Below are 24,428 nucleotides of genomic sequence, written 5' to 3'. Positions count from 1 at the left end.
TCAATTCAAGGGAGAAGACAAGGTAATATGGACTCTTGGTTAAACCAATAATAATGCATATGAGAGCCACTCAACATTTTTATCATGGTCTTCTCCTCTCGACCCCGAAAGAAAAGAAATAAAACTATTTACACGGGAAAGCTCCCAACAAGCAAAAGAAGAATGAGAAAACTTTTTGGGTTTTCTTTTTATTACTACTATACAAGCATGGAAAGTAAACTAGCTAAAAGCTATAACTATTTTTTTGTTTTTTCTTAAGGTTATTCAAATACACAAGAAGAAAGTAAGAAAAAGAAAATAAACTAGCATGGATCTTACAATGAAAAAGTATGAGCACCGACAGCTGGAATGAGTGTGTGAACATGAATGTAATGTCGGTGAGAAATACATACTTCCCCAAGCTTAGGCTTTTGGGCTAAGTTGGTCTATGCCCATGGATCAAAGCTACTCTCTCTAGTGTACTGAGGAGTGTCATCTGAGTGCCACTGAAAAACGGACTATCGATAAGGGTCAAGTGGTGGTTCTGGCTCAGGCTCTAGAGCTGGTGTCAGGCTCCGGTGTGTGTGAACAGCCTCCGGCAAGATGAGGTATGTGCCTGAAAATATGTTAAACAAAGACGGTGCAGGCAAGATAATAGTCTCACTGTGAGTTTTATTAAATATCAAATTATACATCATCTCCTTATTTTTAACAATAAATTCATGTGGTACCATACTCTTATAATCTAGAAAAATAGGGGGCAACAACTTTTCCTCTTTCCCATAATGCCCAATAGGTATCTTAAAGTGTTTAGAAGGCGTGAAGCATAGATGCCTCCAAAGATGGGGCCCTTTGTACGGTTCAGACTTAATCGTCTAGCAATAATAGCGCCTAAACTAAAAGTGTTATCACGAAACAAAGCATGGCACAAAATAACAATATCAGGGGCACTAAGATTTCCACAGTTCCTGCGACCAATTAAGCATCTACTAGCAAATATTGCAAAGTAACGTAGAACAGGAAAGTGTATGCTAGTAATTCTTGCATCAGAAACCTTCCTCGTCTCCCCTACAGCGATCATATCAATAAATCCATCCACATCACTACGATGTGGTTCCTCTATGCTGCCCTCAAAGGGTATCTTGCAAACCCCACAAAAGTCATAAAGTGACATCTCCTTAACCTCATCATATAAATGAAACTCCACTGAAAGTGGTGATTTCCGAGCATGAAAGTAAAAATTTTGCATGAAAATATTAGTGAGTAGGAGATACTGATCGAGCTGGTCGTGGAGGAAGTCGGTGAGGCCTGCATTCTCAGCCAAATAATAAAAATCATCATGAATTCCAGCTTCTCTCAAGAATTCATCACAAGGCCATTCACACGGCCGAACCTCCGTGGTGCGAGGGAGATTATATTTGGGCTTTTTATCCTATTCACTTTGCTTATCCTTTGAGCTTCGGCTCGAAGAGCCCCTCAAAAATCTCTTCATTATTTTCTGAAAATTTCTGAAATTTTTAGTAACTCAAAATAAAAGTGAACGAAACTCAACAAAATTGATAGCAACTACTCCCATAAGTGCCTAGAGACTATATCATGCATTAGAACTACTTGGGACCAAATAAATTTGACATGCAAGCTCAAGAACAGGGTCACCTAGGCAGTAAAAATTTGCAATGAATAAAGCACTAGAACAAAAACTAATTGGACCATTGGAGGAGTCACACACCAAAGAACAATCCCCCGAAGCAGTTTTGTGAGTGGAGCTTTGAGCAAGGAGATCGAAAACGGCAGTAAGATGAGCTAGAACTTGTGCTTGAGCTGGTTGGTGATTTTTTTGGGAGGAAGAAGTGTGTGGGTGCTGGAATAAGTGGAGGGGGCCACCAGGGGCCCACGAGGCAGGGGGCGCGCCCCAGGGGGTAGGGCGCACCCTGGACCCTCGTGGCTAGGTGCAGGCTCCCCTTGATGTGTTCTCAGTGCCAGATATTCTCAAATATTATAGAAAAATCATATTTCATTTTCAGGGCATTTGGAGAACTTTTATTTTCGGGGTATTTTTTATTGCAAGGATAATTCAGAAAACAGACAGAAAATACTATTTTTATTTATTTAATCTAAATAATAGAAGGTAAAAGGAGGGTACAGAAGGTTGTCCTTTCTAACTTCATCCATCTCATGCTCATCAAAGGGAATCCACTAACAAGGTTGATGAAGTCTTGTTAACAAACTCATTCCGAGTCGCATGAAACCGGAGAATTTTCGAATAGCACTAGGTTACCTCAACAGGGATATGTACATCCCCAATAATAAGAATATCATATTTCTTCTTGATAGTAGGAAGAGGAAATTCAAAACCTCCAATAATAATCGATGGAATTTTTCCAACAGAATTTATACTGTGGACTTGATGTTGTTTCCTCGGAAAGTGTACTGTATGCTCGTTACCATTAACATGAAAAGTGACATTGCCTTTGTTGCAATCAATAACTGCCCATACAGTATTCAAAAAGGGTCTACCAAGGATAATTCACATACTATCGTCCTCGGGAATATCAAGAATAACAAAGTCCATTAAAATAGTAACATTTGCAACCACAACAGGCACATCCTCACAAATACCGACAGGTATAGCGGTAGATTTATTGGCCATTTGCAAAGATATTTCAGTAGGTGTCAACTTATTCAATTCAAGTCTACGATATAAAGAGAGAGGCATAACACTAACACCGGCTCCAAGATCACATAAAGCAGTTTTAACATAGTTTCTTTTAATGGAGCATGGTATAGTTGGTACTCCTGGATCTCCTAGTTTCTTTGGTATTCCACCTTTAAAAGTATAATTAGCAAGCATCATGGAAATTTCAGCTTCCGGTATCTTTCTTTTATTTGTAACAATATCTTTCATGTACTTAGCATAAGGATTCATTTTAAGCATATCAGTAAAACGCATATGCAAAAAGATACGTCTAATCATTTCAGCAAAGCGCTCAAAATCCTCATCATCCTTTTTCTTGGATGGTTTAGGAGGAAAAGGCATGGGTTTCTGAACCCATGGTTCTCTTTCTTTACTGTGCTTCCTAGCAACAAAGTCTCTCTTATCATAACGTTGATTCTTTGTGGGTTATCAAGATCAACAACAGGTTCAACCTCTACATCATTGTTATTGCTAGGTTGAGCATCAACATGAACATTATCATTAACATTATCACTAGGTTCATGTTCATCACTAGATTGTGTTTCAGCATCAGAAATAGAAATATCATTGGGATTCTCAGGTGTGTCTACAACAGGTTCACTAGAAGCATGCAAAGTCCTATCATTTTTCTTTTTCTTCTTTTTAGAAGGACTAGGTGCATCGACATTATTTCTCTGAGAATCTTGCTCAATTCTCTTAGGGTGGCCCTCAGGATACAAAGGTTCCTGAGTCATTCTACCACCTCTAGTCATAACTCTAACAACATTATCATTTTTCTTATCATTTAATTCATTGAGCAAATCATTTTGAGCTTTAAGCACTTGTTCTACTTGAGTGGTAACCATAGAAGCATGTTTACTATTGAGTTTAAGTTCACCCTTAACTCTAGACATATAATCACTCAAGTTTGTTCAATCATATAATCATTGCATTTCAATTGTCTATCAACATAAGCATTGAAGTTTTCTTGTTTAACAACAAAGTCATCAAACTCATCCAAGCATTGGCTAGTAAACTTAGTAGACGAGATTTCTGCTTTATCATATCTATAGAGAGAATTTACCTTTACTACCTGTGTCGGGTTATCAAGACCATGTATTTCTTCAATAGGTGGCGAATTAAGTCCATGTATTTCTTCAACAGGAGGTAAATTCTTAACATCTTCAGCTTCAATACTCTTTTCTTTCATAGATTTCTTTGCCTCTTGCATATCTTTAGGACTGAGAAATAGAACACCCCTTTTTTCGGAGTTGGCTTAGGAGTTGGTTCGGGAAGTGTCCAATTGTTTTCATTAGTCAACATATTATTCAATAACAATTCAGCTTGATCAACAGTTCTTTCCCTAAAAACACAACCAACACAACTATCCAGGTGGTCTCTGGAAGCATCGGTTAGTCCATTATGAAAGATATCAAGTATTTCATTTTTCTTGAGAGCATGATGATGAACCACAAGTGTAGGGGATCTATCGTAGTCCTTTCGATAAGTAAGAGTGTCAAACCCAACGAGGAGCAGAAGGAAATGATAAGCGGTTTTCAGTAAGGTTTTCTCTGCAAGCACTGAAATTGTAGATGATAGATAGTTTTGTGATAAGATAAGTAGTAACGAGTAACAAGTAATTAAAGTAAGTAAAGTGCAGCAAGGTGGCCATATCCTTTATGTAGCAAAGGATAAGCCTGGACAATTTCTAATAATGAGAAAAGAGCTCCCGGGGACACATGAGAATTATCGTCAAGCTAGTTTTCATCATGCTCACATGATTCGCATTCGGTACTTTGATAATTTGGTATGTGGGTGGACCAGTGCTTGGGTACTGCCCTTACTTGGACAAGCATCACACTTATGATTAACCCCTATTGCGAGCGTCCGCAACTACAAAAGAAGTATTAAGGTAAACCTAACCACCGCATTAAACATATGGATCCAAATCAGCCCCTAACGAAGCAACGCATAAACAGGGTTTAAGCTTCTGTCACTCTAGCAACCCATAATCTACTTATTACTTCCCAATGCCTTCCTCTAGGCCCAAATAATGGTGAAGTGTCATGTAGTCGACGTTCACATAACACCACTAGAGGAAAAGACAACATACATCTCATCAAAATATCGAACGAATGCCAAATTCACATGACTACTAATAGCAAGACTTCACCCATGTCCCCAGGAACAAACGTAACTACTCACAAAGCATATTCATGTTCATAATCAGAGTAGTAATAATATGCATTAAGGATCTGAACATATGATCTTCCACCAAGTAAACCAATTAGCATCAACTACAAGGAGTAATCAACACTACTAGCAACCCACAGGTACCAATTTGTGGTTTTGATACAAGATTGGATACAAGAGATGAACTAGGGTTTTGAGAGGAGATGGTGCTGGTGAAGATGTTGATGGAGATTGACCCCCTCCCGATGAGAGGATCGTTGGTGATGATTTGCCCCTCCCGGAGGGAAGTGTCCCTGGCAGAACAGCTCCGCCAGAGCCCTAGATTGGTCCCGCCAAGGTTCCGTCTCGTGGCGGCGGAGTTTCATCCCGTAAGCTTGCCCACGATTTTTTCCAGGGTAAAAGCTCTCATATAGCAGAAGATGGACACCGGTGGCCCACCAGGGGGCCCAGGAGACAGGGGGCGCGCCCAGTAGGGGTGGGTGCGCCCCCACCCTCCTAGACAGGGTGTGGGCCCCCTGGTGTATTTCTTCCGCTCAATAATTCTTATTAATTCCAAAAACAGGTTTCATGGAGTTTCAGGATTTTTGGAGCAGTGCAAAATAGGTGTCCAATGTTTGCTCCTTTTCCAGCCAGAATTCCAGCTGCCGGCATTCCTCCTCTTCATGGTAAACCTTGTAAAATAAGATAGAATAGCCGTAAGTATTGAGATATAATGTGTAATAACAGCCCATAATGCAATAAATATTGATATAAAAGCATGATGCAAAATGGACGTATCAACTCCCCCAAGCTTAGACCTCGCCTGTCCTCAAGCGGAAGCCGAAATCGGAAAATATGTCCACATGTTTAGAGATAGAGGTGTCGATAAAAATAAAATACGGACACGAGGGCATCATGATCATTCTTATAACAACAACATAAATAGATTTTATCATATGATTTCTTATGCTCAAGTAACAATCAATTCACAATGTCAAGTATGGTTCAAAAACTTCATTGAGAACTAACAAACTATAATCCCAGTCATTGAAGCAATTGCAATTTATCATAACATCAGAAAGAGTCAATAATAGAGCTTTTCAGCAAGTCCACATACTCAACTATCTTGTAATCTCTATAATTGCTAACACTCACGCAATACTTTTGGTTACGGAGTTTCAGCCGGACACTGAGAAAGATAGGGGCTTATTGTGTTGCCTCCCAACGTATTCACCTTTAGGTGATGTCAACAATAATAATCCATGCTAACTTACATCCAATTGGATATATATCATGACCTTTCAAACATGGGGAGCTTGCCAAAGGATAAAATGAAAAAAGGGAAAGGTGAGGATCACCTTGACTCAAACATAAAGTAAAAACATAAAGTAAAAGATGGGCCCTTCGTAGAGGGAAGCAGAGGTTGTCATGTGCGTTTAGGGTTGGATGCACAAAATCTTAATGCAAAAGAACGTCACTTTATATTGCCCCTTGTATGTGGACCTTTATTATGCAGTTCGTCGCTTTTATTGCTTCCACAACAAGATCGTACAAAGCTTACTTTCTCTGCACTAATAAGTCATACATATTTAGATAGCAATTTCTATTGCTTGCAACATGACAACTTACTTGAAGGATCTTACTCAATCCATAGGTAGGTATAGTGGACTCTCATGGAAAAATTGGGTTTAAGGATATTTGGAAGCACAAGTAGTATCTCTACTTAGTGCAAGGAATTTGGCTAGCATGAGGGGTAAAGGCAAGCTCAACATGTTTGGAAGGCCAATAACAATATACTTTAATTGAGATGTGAGAAAACATTAACCATTACGTTGTCTTCCTTGTCCAACGTCAACTCTTTTAGCATGTCATATTTAATGAGTGCTCCCAATCATAAAAGGTGTCCAAGATAATATATTTATATGTGAACCTCTCTTTCCTTATCACTTCCTATTAATTTCAACGATGACCAAAACTACGTTTATCAACTCTCAACAACTTTTATGCCTCATACTTGCTATATGTGAAGTCATCACTAACCATAAGATCAATATGAACTCTTTTATTCTTTCTACTTTCCCAAGATCATAGCAACATAGCAAAGCCCTTGACTCAACACTAATCTTTATTATAGATAGCTCACGGACTCGATTACATAAAGAGATCACAAAGCAAAACTCAAAACTACTTGATATCAAAACTTCAATCTACTAGATCAAGATACTACTAAAAGGATCGAACTAAATAAAACGGTAAGGATATGAGTGTGATGGTGATACGATACCGGGGCACCTCCCCCAAGCTTGGCAGTTGCCAAGGGGAGTGCCCATACCCATGTGATTATGTCCTCGGAGGTGGTGAAGTAGGAGTTGTTGATGATGTAGGCTTGTCGTTCGTCTTCCAAGGCATAGGCTCTCCATCATAGAAGGATGATCGAGTCTCCGGGATCCTTAAATCTGCAGCCAAACTCATCCTCTTGAATCTATATTCATACTCACAGTTCTGGTTTTGCAGGTCATAGATCTGGGCTTGGAGGTGCTCGATTTTCTCTTGAAGCTTGAAGATGGTCTCCCCAATGACTTTGGCATCCAGCTTGTGGTTGTTGGTGAACTCCGTGATCATCATCTGGTTGGCGTCGAGTCCATGCTCCACCATCCCTTGGCACTTGAAAACTTGCTGCTCCACAGCTTCGAGCTTTGTCTCCACGCTTCCGGTACGCCTTGGTCCCTCCACATCACGGATGTGCAGCACCCCCTCACACATCTCAATGGTTTGAGGGTGTTGCAGCACCTCCGTGAGGTAGGGGTTGATAACCGTCTCGAAAAACTTGTCCTTGGGAGCGCTTGGAGACGACATGATGCTCTAGATCTGAAACAGAAACAGCTCGAAACGAAAACAGAGGATATTTGCATGATACGGTGGTCAAAACCTTCGGGAGTATATATAATGAATTTTTACCGACCAAAATATGTAACGTGCAAGAAAACAGAGTCCGGGAGGCACACGAGGTGCCCACGAGACAGGGGGCGCACCCAGTAAGGGTGGGCGCACCCTCCACTCTCGTGGGGGCCTCGTGTCCCTTTCGGACTACTTCTTTCTTCCTAAAATTCTTAAATATTCCAAAACTGATAAAAATTGCCATTGGAGTTGTTTTGGAGTCGGTTTACTTACGTACCACATACCTATTCCTTTTTGGAGTCTAGAACGTTCTGGAAAGTGTCCCTTATGTACTCCTCCGGGGTTATGGTTTCAATAATATTAGTTTCAACATTGATAGGATTACCTGAAATATAATGTTTAATTCTTTGACCGTTCACCACCCTCAGACTTGTGCCTTCGAAGTTGTTGATTTTTATGGCACCAGAACGATAGACCTCCTCGATAACGTAGGGACCTTCCCATTTAGAGAGAAGTTTTCCTGCAAATTTTTTTAAACGGGAGTTGAATAATAACACATAATCTCCTACGTTAAACTCACGCTTTTGTATCCTTTTGTCATGCCAACGTTTGACTTTTTCTTTGAATAGCTTGGCATTCTCATAGGCTTGGGTTCTCCATTCATCAAGTGAGCTAATATCAAACAACCTCTTCTCACCGGCAAGTTTGAAGTCATAGTTGAGCTCTTTAATAGCCCAATATACTTTATATTCAAGTTCAAGAGGTAAATGACACGCTTTTCCATAAACCATCTTATAAGGAGACATACCCATAGGATTTTTGTATGCAGTTCTATAGGCCCATAATGCATCATCAAGTTTTTTGGACCAATTCTTTCTAGATCTATTCACAGTCTTTTGCAAAATTAATTTGAGCTCTCTATTGCTCAACTCTACTTGACCACTAGACTGCGGATGATAAGGAGATGCGATTCTATGATTGACATCATACTTAGCAAGCATCTTACGGAAAGCACCATGAATAAAATGTGAACCACCATCAGTCATAAGATATCTAGGGACTCCAAACCTCGGAAAAATAACTTCTTTAAGCATTTTAATAGAAGTGTTATGATCAGCACTACTAGTTGGAATAGCTTCTACCCACTTAGTAACGTAATCAACAGCAACTAAAATATGTGTATAACCATTGGAGGCAGGAAAAGGTCCCATATAATCAAAGCCCCGAACATCAAATGGTTCAATAACAAGAGAGTAATTCATAGGCATTTATTGATGTCTACTAATATTACCTATTCTTTGACATTCATCACAAGATAAGACAAACTTACGAGCATCTTTGAAGAGAGTAGGCCAATAAAAACCAGATTGTAGTACCTTGTGTGCAGTTCTATCTCCAGCATGGTGTCCTCCATAAGATTCAGAGTGACACTTGCGTAGGATCTGTTCCTGTTCATGCTCGGGCACACAACGTGTAATAACACCATCTACTCCTTCTTTATAAAGGTGTGGGTCATCCCAGAAGTAATGTCTTAAATCATAAAAGAACTTTTCTTTTGCTGGTATGTGAAGCTAGGCGGTATAAATTTAGCAACAATGTAATTAGCATAACCAGCATACCAAGGAGCAGTACGAGAAGCATTAATGACCGCTAATTGTTCATCAGGAAAGCTATCATCAATAGGCAGTGGGTCATCAAGAACATTCTCTAACCTAGACAAGTTGTCTGCAACGGGGTTCTCAGCTCCCTTTCTATCAATAATATGCAAATCAAATTCTTGGAGCAAGAGAACCCATCTAATGAGTCTAGGCTTAGCATCTTTCTTTTCCATAAGATATTTAATAGCAGCATGATCAGTGTGAATAGTAACTTTGGAATCAACAATATAAGGTCTAAACTTATCACATGCAAACACAACTGCTAAGAATTCTTTTTCAGTAGTAGCATAATTTATCTGGGCAGTGTCAAGAGTCTTACTAGCATACTAGATAACATTCAATTTCTTATCAACTCTTTGCCCTAGAACAGCACCTACAACATAATCACTAGCATCACACATAATTTCAAAAGGTAAATTCCAATCAGGTGGCTGAACAGTAGGTGCAGTGATCAAAGCTTTCTTAAGTATTTCAAATGCTTCTACACAATCATCATCAAAGACAAAAGGAATATATTTTTTGCAATAAATTAGTCAGAGGCCTAGAGATTTTAGAAAAGTCCTTAATGAACCTCCTATAAAAACTGATATGACCAAGGAAACTTCTTATACATTTTATGTCCTTGGGGCATGGCATCTTTTCAATTGCATCAACTTTGGCCTTATCAACTTCAATACCTCTCTCGGAAATCTTATGCCCCAAGATAATGCCTTCATTAACCATAAAGTGACATTTTTCCCAATTTAGGACGAGACTAGTGTCTTCGCATCTCTGCAAAACTCGATCAAGGTTGCTCAAACAATCATCAAAAGAGGATCCATAAACGGAGAAGTCATCCATGAATACCTCAAAAATCTTTTCACAAAAATCAGAGAATATAGCCATCATGCATCTTTCAAAGGTAGCAGGTGCATTACATAAACCAAAAGGCATACGTCTATAAGCAAAAGTACCAAAAGGGCAAGTAAAAGTGTTTTTAGATTGATCCTTCGCTGACACAGGTATTTGAGAGAAACCAGAATAACCATCTAGAAAGCAGAAATGTGTGTGTTTGGATAGTCTTTCTAGCATTTGATCAATAAAAGGTAAAGGGTAATGATCTTTCTTAGTAGCTTTATTTAACTTACGGAAATCAATTACCATCCTATAACCTGTAATAATTCTTTGCGGGGTCAATTCATCTTTATCATTAGGAACAATGGTAATACCTCCCTTTTTAGGAACACAATGGACAGGGCTTACCCATTCACTATCAGCAACGGGATAAATTATACCTGCCTCAAGGAGCTTTAGTATCTCCTTTCTTACCACTTCTTTCATCTTGGGATTCAGTCGTCGTTGAGGATCTCTAACTGGTTTAGCATCAGCCTCCAAATTAATTTTGTGTTGACATAACGTGGGGCTAATGCCCTTAAGATCATCCAGAGTATATCCAATAGCATCTCTATGCTTCTTCAGAGTTTTCAATAATCTTTCTTCTTCTTGCTCTGAAAGGTTAGCACTAATAATAACAGGATATATTTTCTTTTCATCAAGATAAGCATACTTAAGATTATTAGGTAATAGTTTGAGTTCAAACACGAGATCACCCTTGGGTGGAGGGGGATCCCCAAGAATTTCAACGGGAAGGTTATGTTTCAGCATAGGTTCCTGTTTAAGGAACACTTCATCTATTTCCCTTCTTTCCTTCATAAACATATCGTTTTCATGGTCTAGCAAATATTGTTCTAACGGATTAGTAGGAGGCACGGCAATGGAAGCAAGACCAATAATCTCATCCTTACTAGGCGATTCTCTATCACGAGGTTGTCTACGAAACTTAGCAAAATTAAACTCATGAGACATACCGTCTAAGCCGACGGTGACATTATCCTTTTCACAATCAATCCTAGCACTAGCTGTATTCAAGAAGGGTCTACCAAAAATAATGGGACAAAAATCATCTTGTGGGAAACCAAGAACAAGAAAATCAGCAGGATATTTAACCTTCCCCCACAAGACTTCAACATCTCTAACTATCCCAATTGGTTTAATGGTGTCCCTATTAGCAAGCTTAATAGTAACATCAATGTCTTCTAATTCAACGGGTGCAATGTCATGCATAATCTCTTTATATAAGTCATACAGTATTGCACTTGCACTAGCACCCATATCACATAAACCATGATAACAATGATCTCCTATTTTAACAGAAATAGCAGGCATGCCTACGACAGGTCTATGTATCTTAGTATCTGGTCTAGCAATATTAGCAGTTTCATTACAGAAATAAATAACATGCCCATCTAAATCATCATCCAAGAGATCTTTAACCATAGCAATACTAGGTTCAACATTGATTTGCTCAGGAGGTGTATAAGTCCTAGTATTACTCTTACGAACAACAGTTGAAGTTTTAGCATGATCCTTTATCCTAACAGGAAAAGGAGGTTTCTCAACATAAGTAGGAACAATAGGATCACTATAGGTGATAGTCTTTTCTTCAACTGTAATATGTGCGACTACTTTCACTTCAACAGGAGGATTATATTTAAACCACTTCTCTTTAGGGAGATCAAGGTGAGTAGCGAAAGATTCACAGAAAGAAGCTACTATCTCAGAGTCAAGTCCATATTTAGTGCTAAATCCACGGAAAGCATCGGTATCCATAAACGATTTAACACAATCGAACTTAGGTGTCATACCTGACTCCTTACCATCGTTGGAACCCCAATCTTTAGAGTTGCATTTAATTCTTTCCAATAAGTCCCATTTGAAATCAATAGTCTTCAGCATATAAGAACCAACACAGGAAGTATCGAGCAGGTTGCGATCATTAAGAGAAAGCCGAGCATAAAATTTTTGAATAATCATTTCCCGGGAGAGATCATGATTGGGGCATGAATATAACATTGACTTAAGCCTCCCCCAAGCTTGAGCGATGCTTTCTCCTTCGCGAGGCCAGAAATTATATATGTAATTACGATCACGATGAACAAGATGCATAGGATAGAACTTCTGGTGAAATTCCAACTTCAGTCGTTTATAATTCCAAGATCTCGTATCATCACATAGCCTATACCATGTCAATGCATCTCCCTTCAAAGATAAAGGGAAGACCTTCCTTTTGACAACATCATCGGGAATACCTGCAAGCTTCAATAATCCACAAACTTCATCCATAAAGATAAGGTGTAAATCGGGATGCAATGTTCCATCTCCTACAAATGGATTAGCTAGCAGTTTCTCTATCATACCCGAAGGAATCTCAAAGTAAATATTTTCAAAAAGTTCAGTAGGTTGAGGAGCAACTCTTTGCTCTTTTGGTCAGGGTGAAGATACCCTGAACAAGCCCCTCAAAGGATTAGTTTCCATGGTGACAAGTAACAGAAAATTTCAGCACACTCTATAAATGTTTCCTTACCAAGTTCCACTCACCAAAAGCGCTACACTCCCCGGCAATGACGCCAGAAAAGAGTCTTGATGACCCACAAGTGTAGGGGATCTATCATAGTCCTTTTGATAAGTAAGAGTGTCGAACCCAACGAGGAGCAGAAGGAAATGATAAGCGGTTTTCAGTAAGGTTTCCTCCGCAAGCACTGAAATTGTAGATGATAGATAGTTTTGTGATGAGATAAGTAGTAACGAGTAACACGTAAATAAAGTAAGTAAAGTGCAGCAAGGTGACCCAATCCTTTATGTAGCAAAGGATAAGCCTGGACAATTTCTAATAATGAGAAAAGAGCTCCCGAGGACACATGGGAATTATCATCAAGCTAGTTTTCATCACGCTCATATGATTCGCGTTCGGTACTTTGATAATTTGGTATGTGGGTGGACCAGTGCTTGGGTACTGCCCTTACTTGGACAAGAATCCCACTTATGATTAACCCCTATTGCAAGTGTCCGCAACTACAAAATAAGTATTAAGGTAAACCTAACCACAGCATTAAACATATGGATCCAAATCAGCCCCTAACGAAGCAACGCATAAACTAGGGTTTAAGCTTCTGTCACTCTAGCAACCCATCATCTACTTATTACTTCCCAATGCCTTCCTCTAGGCCCAAATAATGGTGAAGTGTCATGTAGTCGACGTTCACATAACACCACTAGAGGAAAAGAAAACATACATCTCATCAAAATATCGAACGAATGCAAAATTCACATGACTACTAATAGCAAGACTTCACCCATGTCCTCAGGAACAAATGTAACTACTCACAAAGCATATTCATGTTCATAATAAGAGGAGTAATAATATGCATTAAGGATCTGAACATATGATCTTCCACCAAGTAAACCAATTAGCATCAACTACAAGGAGTAATCAACACTACTAGCAACCCACAAGTACCAATTTGTGGTTTTGATACAAGATTGGATACAAGAGATGAACTAGAGTTTTGAGAGGAGATGGTGCTGGTGAAGATGTTGATGGAGATTGACCCCCTCCCGATGAGAGGATCGTTGGTGATGATGTTGGTGATGATTTGCCCCTCTCGGTGGGAAGTGTCCCCGCAGAACAGCTCCGCCAGAGCCCTAGATTGGTTCCGCCAAGGTTCCGTCTCGTGGCGGCGGAGTTTCGTCCCGTAAGCTTGCCCATGATTTTTTCCAGGGTAAATGCTCTCATATATCAGAAGATGGACACCGGGGGCCCACCAGGGGGCCCATGAGACAGGGGGCGCGCCCAGTAGGGGTGGGCACACCCCCACCCTCCTGGTCAGGGTGTGGGCCCCCCTGGTGTATTTATTCCACTCAATAATTCTTATTAATTCCAAAAACAGGTTTCGTGGAGTTTCAGGATTTTTGGAGCAGTGCAGAATAGGTGTCCAATGTTTGCTCCTTTTCCAGCCTGAATTACAGCTGCCGGCATTCCCCCTCTTCATGGTAAACCTTGTAAAATAAGAGAGAATAGCCATAAGTACTGAGATATAATGTGTAATAATAGCCCATAATGCAATAAATATTGATATAAAAGCATGATGCAAAATGGACGTATCAGATGATCAGGCAAGGCATTAAGTAATTGGAGAAGGCTCCCCAAGCTTGTGGGAGACTCTCTTCTTCAATTTGCACAAAATTATATATTTCTCTTAAAGCAGCTTGTTTCTTATGAGCGGGGAAATATTTAGCAGAAAAGTAATAAATCATATCCTGGGGACTACGCACACAACCAGGATCAAGAGAATTAAACCATATTATAGCATCACCCTTTGATGAGAACAGAAATAATTTAAGGATATAGTAGTAACGAGTTTTCTCATCATTAGTGAATAGGGTGGCTATATCATTTAACTTAGTAAGATGTGCCACAACAATTTCAGAGTCATAGCCATAAAAAGGATCAGATTCAACCACAGTAATTATCTTAGGATCGACAGAGAAATCATAATCCTTATCAGTAATACAGATAGGTGAAGTAGCAAAAGTAGGGTCATATTTCATTATAGCATTCAGAGACTTTTATTTCAGCTTAGCTATTAATTTCTTAAGATCAGATCTAACATTGCAAGCAAGAAAATCTAGCAGTTTCTTCATCCATAACATAACCCTCGGGCACAATAGGCAATTCATATCTAGGGAGAGAATCTTCATCATCACTTTCATCAATATTATCAGTTTCAATAATTTCATTCTCCCTAGCCCTAGCAAGTTGTTCATCATGAAATTCACCTAATGGCACAGTATTATCAAGCATAGAAGTAGTTTCATCATAAGCATCACGCATAGCAGAAGTGACATCATCAATAACATGCGACATATCAGAATTAATAGCAGAAGCAGGTTCAGGTGTCGCAAGTTTACTCAAAACAGATGGTGAATCAAGTGCAGAGCTAGATGGTAGTTCCTTACCTACCCGCGTAGTTGAGGGAAAAAGCTTAGTTCTTTCGTCTTTCAAGTTCCTCATAGTGATCAGCAGATATAAATCCCAAGTGACTCAAAGAATAGAGCTATGCTCCCTGGCAAAGGCGCCAGAAAATAGTCTTGATAACCCACAAGTATAGGGGATCGCAACAGTTTTCGAGGGTAGAGTATTCAACCCAAATTTATTGATTTGACACAAGGGGAGCCACAGAATATTCTCAAGTATTAGCAGTTGAGTTGTCAATTCAACCACACCTGGATAACTTAATATCTGCAGCAAAGTATTTAGTAGCAAAGTAGTATGGAAGTAACGGTAACGGTAGCAAAAGTAACTGTAGCAGTTTTATAGTAATTGTAACAGTGGCAACGGTAAAGTAACTAAGCAAAGAGCAATATGTGGAACGCTCCTAGGCACTGGATCAGTGATGGATAATTATGTCGGATGCGATTCCTCATGCAATAGTTATAACATAGGGTGACACAGAACTAGCTCCAGTTCATCAATGTAATGTAGGCATGTATTCTGAATATAGTCATATGTGCTTATGGAAAAGAACTTGCATGACATCTTTTGTCCTACCCTCCCGTGGCAGCGGGGTCCTATTGGAAACTAAGGGATATTAAGGCCTCCTTTTAATAGAGTACTGGACCAAAGCATTAACACTTAGTGAATACATGAACTCCCCAAACTACGGTCATCACCGGAAGTGGTCCCGATTATTGTCACTTCGGGGTTACCGGATCATAACACATAGTAGGTGACTATAGACTTGCAAGATAGGATCAAGAACTCATATATATTCATGAAAACATAATAGGTTCAGATCTGAAAGCATGGCACTCAGGTCCTAGTGACAAGCATTAAGCATAGCAAAGTCATAGCAACATCAATCTCAGAACATAGTGGATACTAGGGATCAAACCCTAACAAAACTAACTCGATTACATGGTAAATATCATCGAACCCATCACTGTCCAGCAAGCCTGCGATGGAATTACTCACGCACGGCGGTGAGCATCATGAAATTGGTGATGGAGGATGGTTGATGATGACGATAGCGACGAATTCTCCTCTCCGGAGCCCCGAACGGACTCCAGATCAGCCCTCCCAAGCAAGATTAGGGCTTGGCGGCGGCTCCCTATCGTAAAACGCGATGAATCCTTCTCACTGATTTTTTTTCTCCCCGAACGTGAATATATAGAGTTGGAGTTGAGGTCGGTGAAGCACTGGGGGCCCACGAGGCAGGGGCGTGCCCAGGGGGGTAGGGCGCACCCCACCCTCGTGGACAGGGTGTGGGCCCCCTGGCCTTGATTCTTTCACCAGTATTTTTATTAATTCCAAAAATATTCTTCGTGGAGTTTCAGGTCATTCCGAGAACTTTTATTTCTGCACAAAAATAACACCATGACAATTCTGCTGAAAACAACATCAGTCCGGGTTAGTTCCATTCAAATCATGCAAGTTAGAGTCCAAAACAAGGGCAAAAGTGTTTGGAAAAGTAGATACGATGGAGACGTATCAGGGTGAAGATACCCCAAACAAGCCCCTCAAAGGATTATTTTCCATAGTAACAAGTGACAGTAAATTGCAGCACACAATATAAATGTTTCCTTACCAAGTTCCACTTACCAAAGGTGCTTCACTCCCCGGCAACGGCGCCGGAAAAGAGTCTTGATGACCCACAAGTATAGGGGATCTATCTTAGTCCTTTCAATAAGTAAGAGTGCCAAACCGAACGAGGAGCAGAAGGAAATGACAAGTGGTTTTCAGTAAGGTATTCTCTGCAAGCACTGAAATTATCGGTAACAGATAGTTTTGTGATAGGGTAATTCGTAACGGGTAACAAGTAACAAAAGGAAACAAGGTGCAGCAAGGTGGCCCAATCCTTATTTAGCAAAGGACAAGCCTGGACGAACTCTTATATGAAGCAAAGCGCTCCCGAGGACACATGTGAATTATTGTCAAGCTAGTTTTCATCATGCTCATATGATTCACGCTCGTTACTTTGATAATTTGGTATGTGGGTGGACTGGTGCTTGAGTGTTGTACTTATTGGACAAGCCTCCCACTTATGATTAACCCCTCCCGCAAGCATCCGTAACTATGAAAGAAGAATTAAGGTAAACCTAACCATAGCATGGAACATATGGATCCAAATCAGCCCCTTACGAAGCAACGCATAAACTAGGGTTTAAGCTTCTGTCACTCTAGCAACCCATCATCTACTTATTACTTCCCAATGCCTTCCCCTAGGCCCAAACAATGGTGAAGTGTCATGTAGTCAATGTTCACATAACACCACTAGAGGAGAGACAACATACATCTCATCAAAATATCGAACGAATACCAAATTCACATGATTACTTATAACAAGACTCTTCTCCCATGTCCTCAAGAACAAATGTAACTACTCACAAAGCATATTCATGTTCATAATCAGAGGGGTATTGAATAACATTGAGGATATGAACATATGATCTTCCACCGAATAAACCAACTAGCATCAACTACAAGGAATAATCAACACTACTAGCAACCCACAGGTACCAATCTGAGATTTTGAGACAGAGATCGGATACAAGAGATGAACTAGGATTTGAGAGGAGATGGTGCTGGTGAAGATGTTGATGGATATTGACCCCCTCTCGATGGGAGGATCGATGGTGATGATGATGGCGGTGATTTCCCCCTCCCGAAGGGATGTTTCCTCGGCAGAACAGCTCTGCCGGAGCCCTAGATTGGTCCTGCTCAGGTTCCACCTCGAGACGGCGGTGCTTCGTCCCGAAAGCTTCTCTATGATTTTTTCCAGGGAAAAAGACACCATATAGTAGAAGATGGATGTCGGGGGCCTGCCAGGGGCCCACGAGGTAGGGGGCGCGCCCAGGGGGTAGGGCGCGCCCTCCACCCTCGTGGCTGACTGGTGGCCCCCCTTTGGTGCTTTGTTCGCCCAATATTTTTAATATATTCCAAAACTGATCTCTATGAAGTTTCAAGACTTTTGGAGTTGTGTAGAATAGGTCTCTAATATTTGCTCCATTTCTAGTCCAGAATTCCAGCTGCCGGCATTCTCCCTCTTTATGTAAACCTTATAAAATAAGAGAGAAAAGGCATAAATATTGTGATATATTGTGTGGTAACAACCCATAATGCAATAAATATTGATATAAAAGAATGATGCGAAATGGACGTATCATGGTGCTATTTATTGGATATGATTTTTTATTTTCTACTAAGAGAGTGCTTTTACACGTAACTACATAAGCATCACAAGGCACCTGAAGTAGAGCCATGATCAAAATCTGTGTTCGGTGTATTCCAATATCTAAAGAGAGCAACAAGAATAACAATATTCCAATCTCACTATCATCATTGAATTAATAGCTTTTAGTGGAATGAGGGGATCAACCGGATTACCTTCACATTGCTAGTAACTACAAAGTTCATGTCAACTTCTTGCTTAAATGGCGCTCTCTTCGTCAGTCTGCAAGAGAGGAATGCATTTTGTAGATTGATTGCATTGGCCAATATATAATACAAGATTCAAATCTCTCTCCATGAGTTGGTACAACAAACTTAAATGCAAGATAAAAAACTTATATCATAAAGAAATAGAAAATGACGATGCATATATGAATGATGTCAATTTTCAATGCTAAGCTAGAATATTATCAGATCAGCAAAACAAAACTTCAACATATTCATTCGGAAACTCTGGTAGGGGACAACGTCTAAATTCTTTATCAACTTGAACAAGATTGAAAACAAATAACAAGAAATATATGCACAATCCAAAAGTGTCTCTTACCATGACAAGACCCAATATACATTCTCCTCTTTCTCATTATATCAATGCAGAAAATATCACAAATTTCTGATCAAAACAACATTTTCTCCTTGCTTAGGGTTACCATTGTCAACAAAAAGGACCTATATATGTTGCACATCAGTAACTTGTACATAATCGACGTAACGATGCTAGTAATAAAGCACACCCAAAATTTCAATTTTAACTGTCAGTTACCATAACACCAATCATGCACTCACCACTCTAGTTCAGTAAATAAGCAATCACCATCCTGCTGAGCGAAAGTGTTTTATAGAGCATTTGGTGAGAACGTATAGAGTGGATGATACTAAAACTATGGTAGGCTTTAGAGGATCCTGAAACTGAGTTGCAAGCAAAAGAATGAGAAATAAATGATACCTCTGTTTAGACTTTGAGAATATTCAATTTACTGGGAGCTAAAGCTAGAGGTGCGTCCTTTCCTATGCGGGGCAATGGAGAGGAAGATGTGCAGTTCAATTACGACCGAGGGAACTGTGGTGGTGCCTGGTCAGATTCGAAAGAACATAGAGAAAAAACAGAACAAGCCACAACCAAATCACATAGAAATGTACCTTGAGAACCTCGTCATCTATGTCTGTTTGCATACCGTGACATGTGTAGCACGGCGGTCCTTCCTTATCGGATCACCAAGGAATGATCTCCCTCTCCCGAACTATCTACTGCTGCGCCCCAACGCTTCTTCGCCCAATCACCACCATGCTGGTGCTCTCCCCCACTACTGCCGCTACGCCGAGGGACACACTCGGCGACGTGCAACGGATAGTGAGGTATCAATCCAGTAGGAGACTACGCACAAGTCACCGAATACCTGCACAAACAATCAACAACTTGCACCTAACGCGATAAAGGGGTTGTCAATCCCTTCACGGTTACTTGCAAATGTGCGATCTGATAGAGATAGATAACTGGTAAAGTAAATATTTTTGGTATTTTTGGTTTATAGATTGGAAAGTAAATATTGCAATTTAAAGGAAAGGCGATAGAAATTGGCAAGTTGATGGGAAACTAATAGATTCAATATAATGGATAAGAGACCCGGGGGCCATAGGTTTCACTAGTGGCTTCTCTCAAGATAGCAAATATTATGATGGGTGAACAAATTACTGCTGAGCAATTGATAGAAGAGCGCATAATTATGATGATATCTAAGGCAATGATCATGAACATAAGCATCACGTCTGTGTCAAGTAGACCGAAACTATTCTGCATATACTATTATTACTCCACACATTGACTGCTATCCAGCATGCACTTAGAGTATTAAGTTCATAAAGAACGGAGTAACACATTAAGTAAGATGACATGATGTAGAGGAATTAACTCAAGCAATATGATGAAAACCCCATGTTTTTATCCTCAATGGCAACAATACAATACGTGCCTTGCTGCCCGTACTGTCACTCGGAAAGGACACCACAAGATAGAACCCAAAGCTAAACACTTCTCCCATTGCAAGAAAGATCAATCTAGTAGGCCAAACTAAACCGATAATTCAAAGAGACTAGCAAAGATATCAAATCATGCGTATAAGAATCCAGAGAAGAACCAAATAATATTCATAGATAATCTGATCATAAATCCACAATTCATCGGATCTCGGCAAACACACTGCAAAAGAATATTACATCAAATAGATCTCCAAGAACATCGAGGAGAACATGGTATTGAGAATCAAAGAGAGAGAAGAAGCCATCTGTCTACTAGCTATGGACCCGAAAGTCTGTGGTAAACTACTCACGCTTTCCTTCACATATCTGCTTTGCATAATGAAAGCCTTACCCGCCGTGATCTTCTTGGCCGCCTGGATTTCCTGGAGGGCACCCTGGGCTTCAGCCTGGGCATCCTGTGCACTTTGGCGGGACGCAGCTAGCAGCGACGCCTGCTTGTTCACATAGACATTTTAGATTAGACTCCTGCGAAAATTATTTGATCCTCTATCCGGTTTTTCTTTCCGAACACTAGACAGAGTATCAGGGGCTACTATCTATACTGTGACATTCTTTGTATAATTGCATTGCTTACCTCAAAGGCTATTAGAAGGCTCGTGCACGCTTTGGTTGGTCCACTTTTCACGGACTGGACCTTCTCAATCACCGTACCCAAAAGGGCACGGTGTTCTTCAACAATGGAAGCGCCTCGCAGCGCTTCCAGCAATCTATCCAGTGCCTCTGGATGGACAGAGGTGGAAGCGCCTCGTAGCGCTTCTAGCAATCTATCCAGTGCCTCTGGATGGACAGAGGTCACCGGTGGAGTTGGCTCACCCCCCTCTTTCGAAAGAGGCGGCCTACCTGAGTTCGGAGCCACATGGGTCTTTGGAGCTGTGTTCGGCTGGGGGCCGAATTGGATGCGGCCCCCATCGTCGGTGTCCATAGGGGTTTGCTCACCCATGTGTTCGGCAACCGGGGTTTCACCCTCCGGCACCACCGGGACGGCCTCCTGAGCCTCTCCCTGGCCTAGGATCCTTCGAGACAACACCTCGGTGTTGTCCACGACCTTGGGGGAGGAGGCCGTCGGAAGGGACCCGCTGTCCATCACCGACGGGTCCAGCGATCCCTCCGAAGAGGAGGATAGCTCGATGTTGGATCGAGCCGGACTACAAATGCGTAAATCAGCACATTAAAACAATAAAATAAAGAGGCCAGATACATGAACGTGTCCGGATACTTACGATTTGGCCATGGGCTTCTCCTTGGGTTTCCACTCCCAGCTACTGTCGGTGGCCGCTGCGGAGCTGTTCAGAAGGGAAGCTTTCCGCTTCTTGGATGCCTCAGCCTCCGGGTGCATGGAGGCCATCCTCTTATTTCTCCCCCCAGCAGGAGGGGAATGGATTTCTTCTTATTCCTCCTCTTCCTTGTCGTCTTCGGTGACGGAGGAGTGATCCTCGGCGTCTTCGGACATTGCATCCAAAGCGCCCTTGGGACGGAGACCATCTCTGGTCCCCTTGGCCTTCTTCTTGGCCGTCTTCTCCGGCACCTCATAAGGCGCTGAAAACAACATCTTTGTCAGAAGTGGGGTTTCTAGGCCTTCGGGCAGCGGAGCCGGACAGTTAATCCGCTCTGCTATCTCTATCCAGGCCTGAAAAAATGATAGGGAGGCTTAGATTCCTTCCTCAAATATGCCAATAAAGGGTATACCTTGAAAACATGAAAGAACTTACCTGATTAGCCTGGCGAGTTACGGTAAGCCACGATCCTCGGTCGTGGGCGGTGGTGTCTCGCTGGCCTTGAAGAGTGCTACCTCTTGAGCATTGCGTTGGTTTTCCTTGAAGAGGAAAGGGTGATGCAGCAAAGTAGCGTAAGTATTTCCCTCAGTCTTTGAGAACCAAGGTATCAATCCAGTAGGAGGCTCCTCAAAAGTCCCACGCACCTACACAAACAAACAAGAACCTCGCAACCAACGCAATAAAGGGGTTGTCAATCCCTTCACGGCCACTTGCGAAAGTGAGATCTGATAGAGATAATAAGATAAGATAAATATTTTTGGTATTTTTATGATATAGATTGGAAAATAAAAGATGCAAATAAAAGTACATGGAAAACTTATATGATAAAAGATAGACCCGAGGCCATAGGTTTCACTAGTGGCTTCTCTCAAGATAGCATAAGTATTACGGTGGGTGAACAAATTACTGTCGAGCAATTGATAGAAAAACACATAGTTATGAGATTATCTAGGCATGATCATGTATATAGGCATCACGTCAGTGACAAGTAGATCGAAATGATTCTACCTCTACTACTATTACTCCACACATCGATCGACTCCTGCCTGCATCTAGAGTATTAAGTTCATAAGAACAGAGTAACACATTAAGAAAGATGACATGATGTAGAGGGATAAACTCATGCAATATGATATAAACCCCATCTTTTTATCCTCGATAGCAACAATACAATACGTGCCTTGCTGCCCCTGCTGTCACTGGGAAAGGACACCGCAAGATTGAACCCAGAGCTAAGCACTTCTCCCATTGCAAGAAAGATCAATCTAGTAGGCCAAACCAAACTGATAATTCGAAGAAACTTGCAAAGATAACTTAATCACACATAAAAGAATTCAGAGGAGATTCAAATATTTCTCATAGATAAACTTGATCATAAACCCACAATTGATCGGATCTCGACAAACACACCGCAAAAATATTTACATCGAATAGATCTCCAAGAAGATCAAGGAGAACTTGGTATTGAGATTGAAAGAGAGATAAGAAGCCACTAGCTAATAACTATGGACCCGAAGGTCTGTGGTAAACTACTCACAACTCATCGGAGAGGACTTGGAGATGATGTAGAGGCCCTCCGTGGTCGATTCCCCCTTCGGCATAGCGCTGACGAAGGCTCCAAGATGGGATCTCGCGGATACAGAAGGTTGCGGCGGTGGAAATAGTTTTTCGTGGTGCTCCTGGATGTTTTCGGGATACGTGGATATATATAGGAGGAAGAAGTAGGCCGATTGATGCTCGAGGGGCCCACGAGGGTGGGAGCCGCGCCAGGCACCCTCGTGGTCGCCTTGTTTGTTGCTTGACGTCCACTCCAAGTCCCCTTGATTGCGTTTGTTCAAAAAAGATCGGTCCCGAAGGTTTCATTCCGTTTGGACTCTGTTTGATATTCCTTTTCTTCGAAACACTGAAATAGGCAAAAAAACAGCAGTTCGGGCTGGGCCTCCGGTTAGTAGGTTAGTCCCAAAAATGATATAAAAGTGTAAAATAAAGCCCATAAACATCCAAAACAGGTAATATAATAGCATGGAACAATAAAAAATTATAGATACATTGGAGACATATCAAAGAGCACCTTCCAGATGTCTTCGTACGTCATGCCGAAGAGCTCTAGTAGCGTCTGGTGCTTGGCCAGATCGAACTCCCACAAATAGCAAGTATGGCGTTGGCACGGAAGGGTCCGGTGAACAAGCATAACCTGGATCATGTTGACGAACTTAATTCTCTTGTTTATCATGTTCTGGACGCACGTCTGGAGCCCTGTCAGCTCGTCCGAAGAGCCCTAGGCCAGGCCTTTCTCTTGCCAGGAGGTGAGTCACATCGGGACTCTAGATTGGAATGCGGGGGCCGCCTCCCAATTGGTGCCGTGCGGCTCGATGATGTAGAACCACCCCGACTGCCACCCTTTGACGGTTCTTGCCCACCATGGCGCCTCCGCACTCTGCTTGTTGGTCGCTCACCACCTTCGGCTTCACATTGATATTCTTCAGCCATAGGCTGAAGTGAGGTGGGATGCGGAGGAAGGCCTCGCACACGACAATAAATGCCGAGATGTTGAGGATAGAGATGGGGGCCAAATCATGGAAGTCTAGCCCGTAGTAAAACATCAGTCCGCGGACGAAAGGGTGGAGAGG

At 41.2% G+C, this 24,428-nt stretch overlaps 1 pseudogene; it reads right to left on the bottom strand.

Moving 5' to 3' along the window:
* Positions 1–24,428, bottom strand: part of LOC123041381 (uncharacterized) — an 81,440-nt pseudogene that overhangs the window by 6,139 nt on the left and 50,873 nt on the right.

Source organism: Triticum aestivum, chromosome 2B, assembly GCF_018294505.1.
Source record: "Triticum aestivum cultivar Chinese Spring chromosome 2B, IWGSC CS RefSeq v2.1, whole genome shotgun sequence".
NCBI classification, from domain to species: Eukaryota; Viridiplantae; Streptophyta; class Magnoliopsida; order Poales; family Poaceae; genus Triticum; species Triticum aestivum.
The sequence above is the reverse complement of the archived record's forward strand: the minus strand, read 5'-3'. Positions and strand labels throughout refer to the sequence as shown.